Below are 10,618 nucleotides of genomic sequence, written 5' to 3' on the forward strand. Positions count from 1 at the left end.
CAAATTCATACTTAAAGTTTTAGCTTAACACCACTTAACACCGTGACAGATTTTTTTAAAAATTGAATCCAGTCCTTAAATCGGTCAACAAAGTCATAAAATTCGGTCAAATTTTTTACATGTACTTTGGTCCAATATATTAGCCTATTAAAAATTATTATGAAAAATCTGCTTCGTTCATATCACAGAACTACCTTGTTAGAATAAGTATGCAAAAAAGATTTTGTTAAAATTGTGTATATCTTTAGATACATTGGCCGGGGTCTTTCAATATTTTGGTGTTTTTGGAACCTGCTACAGCTACCATTTTATCCAAAAAAAGTTTTTTTTGTTTTTTTCAGTTAATTTTGTTATTTACTTTATGTATATGAAGTTAAATTTATAAAATATTGATATTTACTCAAAAAAAATTTTTCAGGGGTTTTCCACCTTAAGTAAGGGTATCTAGGTGTTATTGCTATAACTAATATAATTTGATTTCTTTACTTTGATTACTTAACTTTGTTTCTAATTTTTGTTATTACATTTTTTTATTGTTCAGTTCTAAATGGTTTTCAGTTTTATTTGATAAACTTAAAAAGTCTAAAATTGTTTAATGGATAAGTTTTTAAATCCTATTTTACCATTTTTAAAAGTTTAAAAAATTATAATTAGTACAAAAATATTTTCCATGTGTTGGTAGAGCTCAATTTTAAGAATTCTTTTTTACAACCAAAAGAAATTGGAAAATGTTTGGCCCGCAGATTGTATCTATTGTTTTTCTTATTTTTTAAATTCCCTTTATTTACTCCTTTTGGTTTCTTTTTTAGGACGCCCTTAACCTACTCCGTTGTTTGATATAAACATGAGCTTATTGCATTATAAATCTGAAGTCAATAATCTACAAATATGATGAAATTTTTTTCAAATCAGCTTTAATGATTTCGTCTGAAAATTAAAAAATTAAGGCACACACACCGAATAAATATATTCATTTATAACTGAGTTGAAAATATATCTTTAAACATTTCAAAATTGGATTATGTAGGAATTAAATTTTGATAGATAATTATAGGAATTCATTTATTTTGAGAAAGCAAAGTTTGAAGGGCAATCGCAAACTTGCTTCAAGCGGACGATTCAAAAATTGCTTTCTCTCTTTAGAAGGGGGAGGGGCACAAGGAGAGATTTGCACTGAAGCAACGAAATTATTGCCAAATGGAGAAGTTAATAAAATAACATTAATGGTATTTCAACATTAACAAAAATTTTTGAAACCATAACAAGCATTGGAGATGCCAAAATGTAAAAAACTAATATAACGCCATTTATAATTTCAGAATATCGAAAAAAGGATTTTCGTTTAAAACTTTTTTTGTTTACGCGAAGCTAAGCTTTTGAAAAAAATACCAAAAATAAGATTCGGGTTGAAGTAGGTCTTTTTTTTTTTAAATAATTAAGTATTAAGATAAAACTAATCATGTAAAGATTCCGTCAAATATTCAGACTATAAATATCGCCAATAGCTCCCTGCAATGCATGTTTTTTGTAAACAATTTCATCGTTTTCATCTTCGATATCCACCTACATCTGATGAGTTAATAGAATAATAAAAAAAAATCCGCAATAGAAATGTGATCTTTATAGTTGCGTTTACTGTTCGGCTTCTTCGGAATATCTCGTCCATAGATGCAACCAAGCACTATCATTATTATTATAAATTGCTTCATTTTAACCTAAAAGCGAAATCTTTAAAAGAAAAGGTATTTAACTTAAAATTACTTATAACATCATAACAATATCGTTCTTTGAAACGTAGTGTTAAAAGGTTGTTTCGTGAAGAAAGAAATATATTTATAGAGTGAACTTAATATTAATTTAAAATAACAGAATAAATGACTAGGTAACTTTTGTAGACAAATTCAACAATGTTATATAACAAGTGGTACCCGTGTTTTGAATACTTCGAGGCTGTTAAACATGCAATATATTATTTATAATAAATTTAATGACATTTTTGCCTGATTTAATGTTAATTCACTTGAAGATAATTTAATGATATATATAAGGAAAAGCGGGTTCTGGCGCATTGATACTTTTCCATACTTAAGGATGCTATCGTCATCGCGTTGTTTTACCATTTTTTCATTTTTTTCAAGATGAATTACCTTTTCTTCAAAAAATTCTTAAAGTCCAAGATGGCGACCGCGATAAGGTTCCTCTTAAAATCTAGAATGACGTCATATCATTTAAGATCCAAGATGGCGGCTCCTAGTTTTTATAATATTTAGCAACGAAGTACTTACCTTGTTTTGTAGTGACCAATGGCAAAGGTGTTGTGAGTGCCATCATTCAATAGAACCCTTTTATCATCGTTAGCGCTGAGTGCGACTTTGTTAATTTCTTCGACGTATATATCGTGAAGATGGGATCGAAAAACGTTCATGGTTGCAAGCTGTTCTTGTTTATTATTCAAGCAGTCGTAGTAGTCTTGGTGAGTGAGCTTATTTTTAACAATGCACTTTTTGACTCTTTTGCATTGTTTATGTTCTTTATCATCTATTTCTTCAGGGATATTGTAGGAGTAGAGCTTAGGTCTAAGGCCAACGAATTGTGCGATTTGCTTACCACCGGTTTCATCTTTGAACATTCCGATGATCTTTTTATTTTTACCTACTTTGAAGCCAACGTTTTCAATGGCAGGATGATCTTTTGGAAAGTCGCTAGTGTCAAACTTGGTTTCAACATCATCAGCAATGTCTTCATAGAAATCAGGCGTTTCGATTTCATAAATGAGAGAGTCAGTGTCAGTCATGAGTAGTTTTGCGCGATCACCGTATTTAGGTTTCATGTAGTCGTAGTGGTGTTCAAACATGAGAGTTTTGCTAATATCGAGGATGCTCATTCCCAAGTAAACGGGTTTGTCGTAAGTGACTAGTGTTTTCTTCATATGAATCGCGATGAGTTTTTCATCAAAAATGGTGTTCCGATCATAGCGTTGTCTTTTGGATAATTTTAGAGCTTCTTTTTTTGTGGTGACAAGTTTAATATCGACATGCTTTAGAATATTCTCCATGGTTTTTCCAAAGACGGAGTTGTTCATGAGTTTAAAGAATTCTTTTTCAAAGTCGTTTTCAGCTTTTGATCTTAATCCAGTGTTGAAACCGATGTATATTTCCATGAAAGGTTCTTCTTCAAAGGTGATTCCTCGATGAATTTTGGTGATGGTCAAACCCAATTGTTCATAGAGTTTTAGGTTTTCATGATGAACGACGTATTTTTCTTTGTTGTTTAAATTGGGAACGAGTTTGGCTACTTTTCTAATGGTTAATCTTTCAGGAGCCAAAGGCAAATCGTTGTGTTTATCATGAAGGTCATCAGGATAGATCAAGTCCACCTCTAGAATGCATGGCATGGTATGCCAATGGACAAGTTCATCTTCTGTCATTCATCTGAATGCTCTAACGGGAAGAGGTTTGCTCATGGCCCATCCGTATAAATTGTTAGCGTCTAAGTACTGAATGAATTTAGAAGGTTGTGAAGGATCATAGTTTTTCATGAATTTGTTGTTAGCATTTCCAAGTCGGTTTGAGATCATGCTGATTCCACCGCGTATTCCTCTTTGGATCATGTTGAGCATGTCAATATCGGTTATTAAGTCCAAATCAATTTCAGTTTTCTTTAGCATAGCGTCCCAAGCCAAACCAGGAGAGGTGAAATACCAAAGAGGGTCTAGACCGTAATGTTTTATACACACGTCTCTGAAATTTTCAAAGACATCAGCTAAAATGAGTACGTCTGAGATGTTGTACAGCTCGTGGTAATCTTTAAACGTTTTGCGCATGCGCATAGTCTTCATCGCTGATGCCTTTATCTTCTAGTTTCGAATAAAAGGCTTCTTTAGGTGGTAATTGCGTTTCTAAGAACTTTTTAATCGAGTCTACCTATTCATAGGGATAAACACCTTTTCTTAATAGTAAATCTCGTTTTGTCCCGCTGAAGAGTGAATTAAAGTTTTTGCACAAGATGTCTCCTTTTTTAGATCTTCTAGAAGAGCAATCTTCACAATTGTCTTTGCATTTGCATTTTTTACCTTTCTTAACCATGCAGCTATTCTTTCATGTTTTAGGATCTAAGTTTGAGCACTCCTCACACAAATCTTTAACAAGGTTATCAGTTAAATCTTTTAACGGGCTTGGCATAAACCTGTAGCTGTCAACGAATCTTAATTCTCTATACACTTTTTTGGGTTTTCCTTTCTTATCAATAGAATCTTTCACTTTGATGCTTTTTGAGAAGCTGATATATTTTTCTTCATTGCATGGGATGCATTTGAGCTTTCCACTTTTTCCACCTAATTTTTTAATGAACAAATGACAGTCGTAACTGGATAGGTTATGAAAGACAACGGGAATAAATTTTGGAATTCGATATTTTTTATTGCATGAATCGTGAGCAGCACCGCGGTACTTTCCAGTCAAATGACAGTGATCGAATACTTTATTACCGTTAAGATCTTTTTCGCAAATATGGCATTTGGTTGCATCTTCAAAATTCTTTTCATCCTCATCAGTAACCACTCTATTTTTCTCCCATTGTTGTTGGCGTGAATAACTATCGTCACAAATCTTTATAAAGTCATTTTCAAGCTTGGTAACAAACTTTTTGGCAGTATCATCCTTATCGCTTTCAGCTGTGTACGTGACAGGTTCACTTTTAAAACCATCAGGTCCTATGATATAATAGACGATAGAGCTTGGAACATGCTTTTGGCATTTTTTGGTGTACGACTCTTTATTATTATACTCGGTGTTGCCATCGATGGGTTGGATGAAACTTTCAAAGTCGGCATAGACGCAGTATGGAACTCTCATACCATTTTGATAGTTTTTAAACTGAACGGTTGTACCTTCTTTTGGAAGATCGATTCTCATTGGCGCGTTATCATAGCAGTATTCCCGATGAACTTGGAGCTTTTCTTCTTGGTCATAGCAGTGCATGCACCTTCTGCAAAAATGTAGTTTTCTTTTACCTTTTGATGTTGAGGAACTTGCAAACCGACTGAAATTTTTAATGAGACAATAATGGCTGTTGTCTTTGTTTGAAATACTTAACAAATCAATGCAGTGCTTTCGATCGTGAAATTTGGATATTTGCATAGGTTGAGGTTTATTCATTTCGTAGTGAAAGACGTTCACGCTGATGTCAGGATTATTTTTCTCAAACTTTTCGACTTGAGTCACCTTTAAAGGAAACTCCATTCCTTCCCAATTGAGCTCTTTAGATTTTAAAACCAAGTCTTCATCAATTCTTTCGTTGTCTTTATTCTTAAGATTCAACGCTCTGGTGACACACCACTTGAAACATTGATCGTCATCGTTTTCCATGTTGATGATAGCCTTTTTGTTTTTCAACTTGGGAGTTAGCTCCATGTAGGAAGAACCTCTGAAAGGTTCATAATCGATAAAGCTGATATCCATTCTTAAAATCTTAGACAAGACTCAATTGGATTCCATCTTGTTGTAATTAGCGCTTCGCTCCAAGATTTTTTCTTCCATTTTAGCCATTAACGTTCTTACATCTGTACCCTCTAGTAATCTTTCCGAGTTGGATGAAAAGTTAGCTATCTGAGTAGTCTCTTCACCTGTTAAGATACTTACGCGAATCATTTCACAGATTATAATAATCCTTACCTTTGTGTTTCTTTCTCCTTCCATGGTTTGAATAGCAGACTCTCTCACCAAGTCTAAAAAAGGAACAATGTCTTGGTATCGAGAAGAAGGTGTGTAAGAAAATAGTCTAGCAGCACGCTCTGCAGAATTCTTAGTCATATCAAACTTTATAGTAAAAGGTCTTTCACGTGGAGCAATAGGATCAACGATGGAATCAGGTGTTGTAACAGGAGCGCCAAATGCAACGTCTTTGATAGACTTGATTGTTTTTTCCACTCTGCTTTTTACGCTGTTCACTGCATTCTTCACCGTGGTTGGAACGTATGAACCAATGATATCATTTACTTGGTTATAGCCATCAGAAACAGCTGTCATCAATCTTGAAAACCAGCCCGTTTTTGGAGCAGGTTTTTGCAAATGAGCCGGTTTTGGAGCAATGACAGGCTTTACAACAACAGGTTTTGGTGGAATGATGGAGGGTTTCGGAGCAATAGGAGGTTTTTGCACAACAGGTTTTTGAGCAGGCAACGGTCTTGCCTCAGTCGTGCATCTACGAGTTCCAGATCCAACGGTGGGATTTTTAATAGCTTCAATAAGCTCGGCTTTTCTAAGCCTTGAGATGCCTTTGAGCTCTAGGTCTTGGGCCATCTCTTTTAATTTTTTCATATTGATTTTGGCATAGTCATCTTCCATTTTTATTACGCCAAGATTTTTCTTTAAGTCATTTTCATTTTTTCGCTCTTTGGCGGATTTTTGAACAGGTCTCGAACGAGCATGAGAACCAATGACAGGTCTTGTTGTTCTTATAGCTTCAACGAGCTGCTCCCTTGTCATTTTGGTGTAGCCTTTTATCGACCTTTCTTGAGCATCACTTTTTAACGATGCCATTGATACTTTTCGATCTTTTCGATCTTTAACAGTTTTAGCAACAGTTCTATGTTCCATTTTTATTAGCGGAAGAAAAAAATTTTCGGTGCTTTCAACATTTCGCTCTTTGGAGATAAATTTTTCTGAAGATTGGCGACTCTTTTTCTTTCTGCCGCGATTTTCTTTAAGTCAATTCAATTTTTTTTCAATCTTGGCACACTGTCGGCATGCTTATAGCCGTTTTTCAATCTTAGCACATTGTCGGCATGCTTATAGCCGTTTTTCAATTCTCACGTGAAAAGAATTACAAAAAGGTCACAAGCAATTTTTAGATCTTTTAGGCAGCAGGAGCGCAAAATCTTCCCACTCTCCAAGAAGAGTCCCACTCTTCTGCAATAATATCGTTTTCTTCCATCTCTCTTGTCTCTTTATACAGCCTTCTCATCTCTTCATTTCGTTGTATTCTTGTCACTTCAAGCTGCCTTCTTATCTCTTCATTACGTCTTCTTGTCTCTTCATCCAATCGTCTTCTTCTCTCTTCATTACGTCTTCTTGTCTCTTCAAGCTGCCTTCTTGTCTCTTCATTACGTCTTCTTGTCTCTTCAAGCTGCCTTCTTCTCTCTTCAATCTCCCTTTTTGCACTTTCCAATATCTCATTAAACAATCTTCTGATTTCTTCTTCTTCTTCTTCTTCTTTCATTCTTATCCTTTCTTCTCGCATTCTTATCCTTTCATCTCTCGAATAATCGAAAACAGGCTCAGTCGTTCGTCTTCGAGAACCAATGACGGGCCTTGTCGTTCTTATAGCTTTGTAAAGAGACTTGTATTCAGTCACCTCACCCGTTTCAACGTTGGTCATTCTCACAGTGATTGGATTTTTTTCTAACTGAACGTAGCCAGTCCCATTTCGGATCATCATTCTTTTCTCTTGGCTCATGTATTCTTGGCCGGCCTACTTGCTTGTATTCTTTCACACTTTCTAAAATCTCTTCTTTACTGATCAAATTATTTTCAACCGCAAGCATCATCAGACCTATTAAATGGTTTGAGGTTTTGGTGACTCCATTTTCCCTCAGCAACTTTTTCAAATACGATGTTGTATATCTCATTTTATTAAGGGAAGAAATTTTTTTCATTCATGTTTTTCAAGCTTTCCTAAATATTCAATTTTATATCCATTATCCACCTTTCCATCTCGACGCTTTAAATATCTCCATCCATGACCAGTTCCTTTCTCCGCTTTGTAAAGAGACTTGTATTTAGTCACCTCACCTGTTTCAACGTTGGTTAATCTCACAGTGATTGGATTTTTCTTAACAAGACGAAGTCTTTCGTATTTTGGATCAGTAGGTTTCTTTTCCTTTACTTCACGTATTTTCTTGTCTTTTGCTCTTTCTAAAATCTTATCTTTACTAATCACATTATTCTCAACCGCGAGAACCATCAATGTTAATAAATCGTCTGCTGTTTTGGTGACACCGTTTTCATCCAGCAACTTTTTCAAATACGATGTTGTATATCTCATTTTATTACGCCGAGATTTTTTTTAAGCCAATTCAATTTTTTTTTTATCTTTAGAGTCATTTCTGCTATATCGCAATTCTTTCAACGTTTTGTTATCCATTTTTTAGATAAAAAAAACTAATAAGCGACAGTCATGTTGGTTCCATCTGAAACAAAACTAAGAACCTTGTCGGAAATGATCACTGCAAAAATAACGGTGCTTGCAACAGTCGAAGTTCGAAATTTAAGGTTGAGCACCAATTCAGGTGTTTCTGTTGACAACCTTTCCTTTTGCTTGCAGATATCTACAACGAACAAGGGATACAATTTTATATAGTCAAACAAGCTCAACCCCGATTGACAAACAAGTTCATTTGTTCCATAAAATTTATCATCAAAAGAGAACGGATCTTCATAAGCCATAACCACTTTCTTCTCTCCAAAGTTCAAGTCGTAATTATAGTTCGGATACTTCACTCCATTGACAGTCACGTAAAAATTGCTAATATCGCAGTGGTCAAAGATGGACGGATTAACAGTTTGACTAGAAGGTCTGTTCGTCTGAAGTCCAAACAATATAAATTGCGGAACGCTTTTGTCAGTGATTCTACCAAGCGACCAGGTAAATTCTGTTTGACCAGATGGTATGAGCTGTCTTTCGCATTTGATCGACTTATACTCCACTGGAATGGGAATCTTGTCAGCCAAATCATTCATGAATTCAATCTTTCTCGAAACACTCAATTCAACGCGAGGCATATAAAGCCTGAATTTTTTAAGATCGATCATTCCTGCAGTAACACTCTCCGCTCTGTAAATCGCATCATGGCATTCTTTCTTTGTAAAGGTGATAGTGTGTCTAAACCCATAAACAACTTTTTCATAAGTTTTGCAAAAACCAAAAATGTGTCTCAAAGGTAACCTGAACGAAAAAGCGCCAACGGATGTAGTGTCTTCAAACAAATGGCTTCGTCTAACTTTAAACCCTGAATTTTCAACAAGATTTGATCTTCGTCTAACTTTAAATCCTGAATTTTCAACAAGATTTTAAACCACATTTGCTTCAAACCATCTGTAATCTGAAATCCATAAGGATATGATAACATTCCAAGAACGGTAGAGGCTTGACCGGGATAAATCACTCTTTCCAATTGCTCTCCTGACAAGTCATAAGTCACGTCGTTAAACAAATACATCAAAGCATTATTCACCAAGGCAATCTTGTCTGTAGCTTCGTAAACGGTTCCATCGTTCTTTTTTAACACACCTTCAATGAGAAGAAAAGCCTCTGAGGGTACTGTTTGAATCGATTGACAGTCAATCTCAAAAGTGATCGTACCTGAAGAATTTAAATCAAGATTGGTTGGAAGGTACTCAAAAAAATCTACTTTTTCAATACCAACATCATGTTCTGCTCTCTCAGTCACTCTTAATCGGTCAGTATTTATCATTTTATAGAAAAGAAATTTTTTTTAATTCACTTCACATACATGAGGTTCATCAGGCTATTTTCATGCCTCTTCCCATCTTTACCAGGTCTTGGACTCGGATCGCATTCTGTTTTGATATTTTCCTAGTTTGAATGGATGAACCAGTCTTTAATTTCTCAATTTTCTTTTTACCTTTATCAATAGCCGCTTCTTTAGCAGTGGAAATGGCAGAAAAGGCTAACTCTGTACCAGCAGATTTTGCAGCTGTAATCGCTTCTTGCCCGATTTTGCTTACTGCAGCATTTTTAAGCAAATTCACTGCTGCTTTTGACATGCTCGAAGTAGCCGCTCTTTTGATGAAATTTTTAATCAAGTCTACAATACCACCTCCTCCGACAACGTTCTTTCTCACATATCTTCTGTTGTTAACAATGAGCATTTTTAGCTAAAGCAAATTCTTTTTAGATCCTTTAGATCAAGCCATTTTATCAATCGTCTTCATCAACGATTTATACTCCTCTTTATTAATCTCTCTTTGTCTCAGCAGCTCATCGCAAATAGCAACAGCCTCATTTCTTGAACCTGTGTTTCCAGCATGCCAGGAAGCAATACTCAATTCAAGCTTTTCCACCAACGCATTCGGATCGCTCGGAAGAATGATCACTCCACGGCCTTTTTTACCTTTTTCAATACGCATCATTTTTTTCCCAAATCGGAGCAATAAGTTGCTGATATTTCGCTCTCCTTGAAGCTTTCGGTTTGTGTGGTTGCGTATCAGATCTTATAGCATCACTGTCTATTAAAATTTTTTCATAATTCTCCAAGTCTTCATCTGTATACTGGTTTGGTATTTCAAATTTTGTCATCAGCTCCCAAAGAACCTTTGTTCTTTCATACCTTTCACCACCTACAATAATGTCATCTCCATCCATTTCAACCTCCATTTTACCAATGAACATTTTATCTCCAACTTTATTCACTTCAAAAGGCATTTTTGACACAAACTTTTTATTGCTTTTAATGATCTTTTTGTTGCTTTCGATGAGCGGTCTAAACAGCTTGCTCACATTAGCTTGAAAATCCGCATCTTAAATGTTGTCGTCGATGCTGTCTTGAAAAATCCCCTTTCTTCTCTCATTCACTTCTTTCACAATTTCATCTCGTTTA

Source organism: Hydra viridissima, unplaced genomic scaffold (genome assembly GCF_058129835.1).
Source record: "Hydra viridissima isolate aposymbiotic clone 2 unplaced genomic scaffold, HvirCarnegie_v1 scaffold_1, whole genome shotgun sequence".
NCBI lineage: Eukaryota > Metazoa > Cnidaria > Hydrozoa > Anthoathecata > Hydridae > Hydra > Hydra viridissima.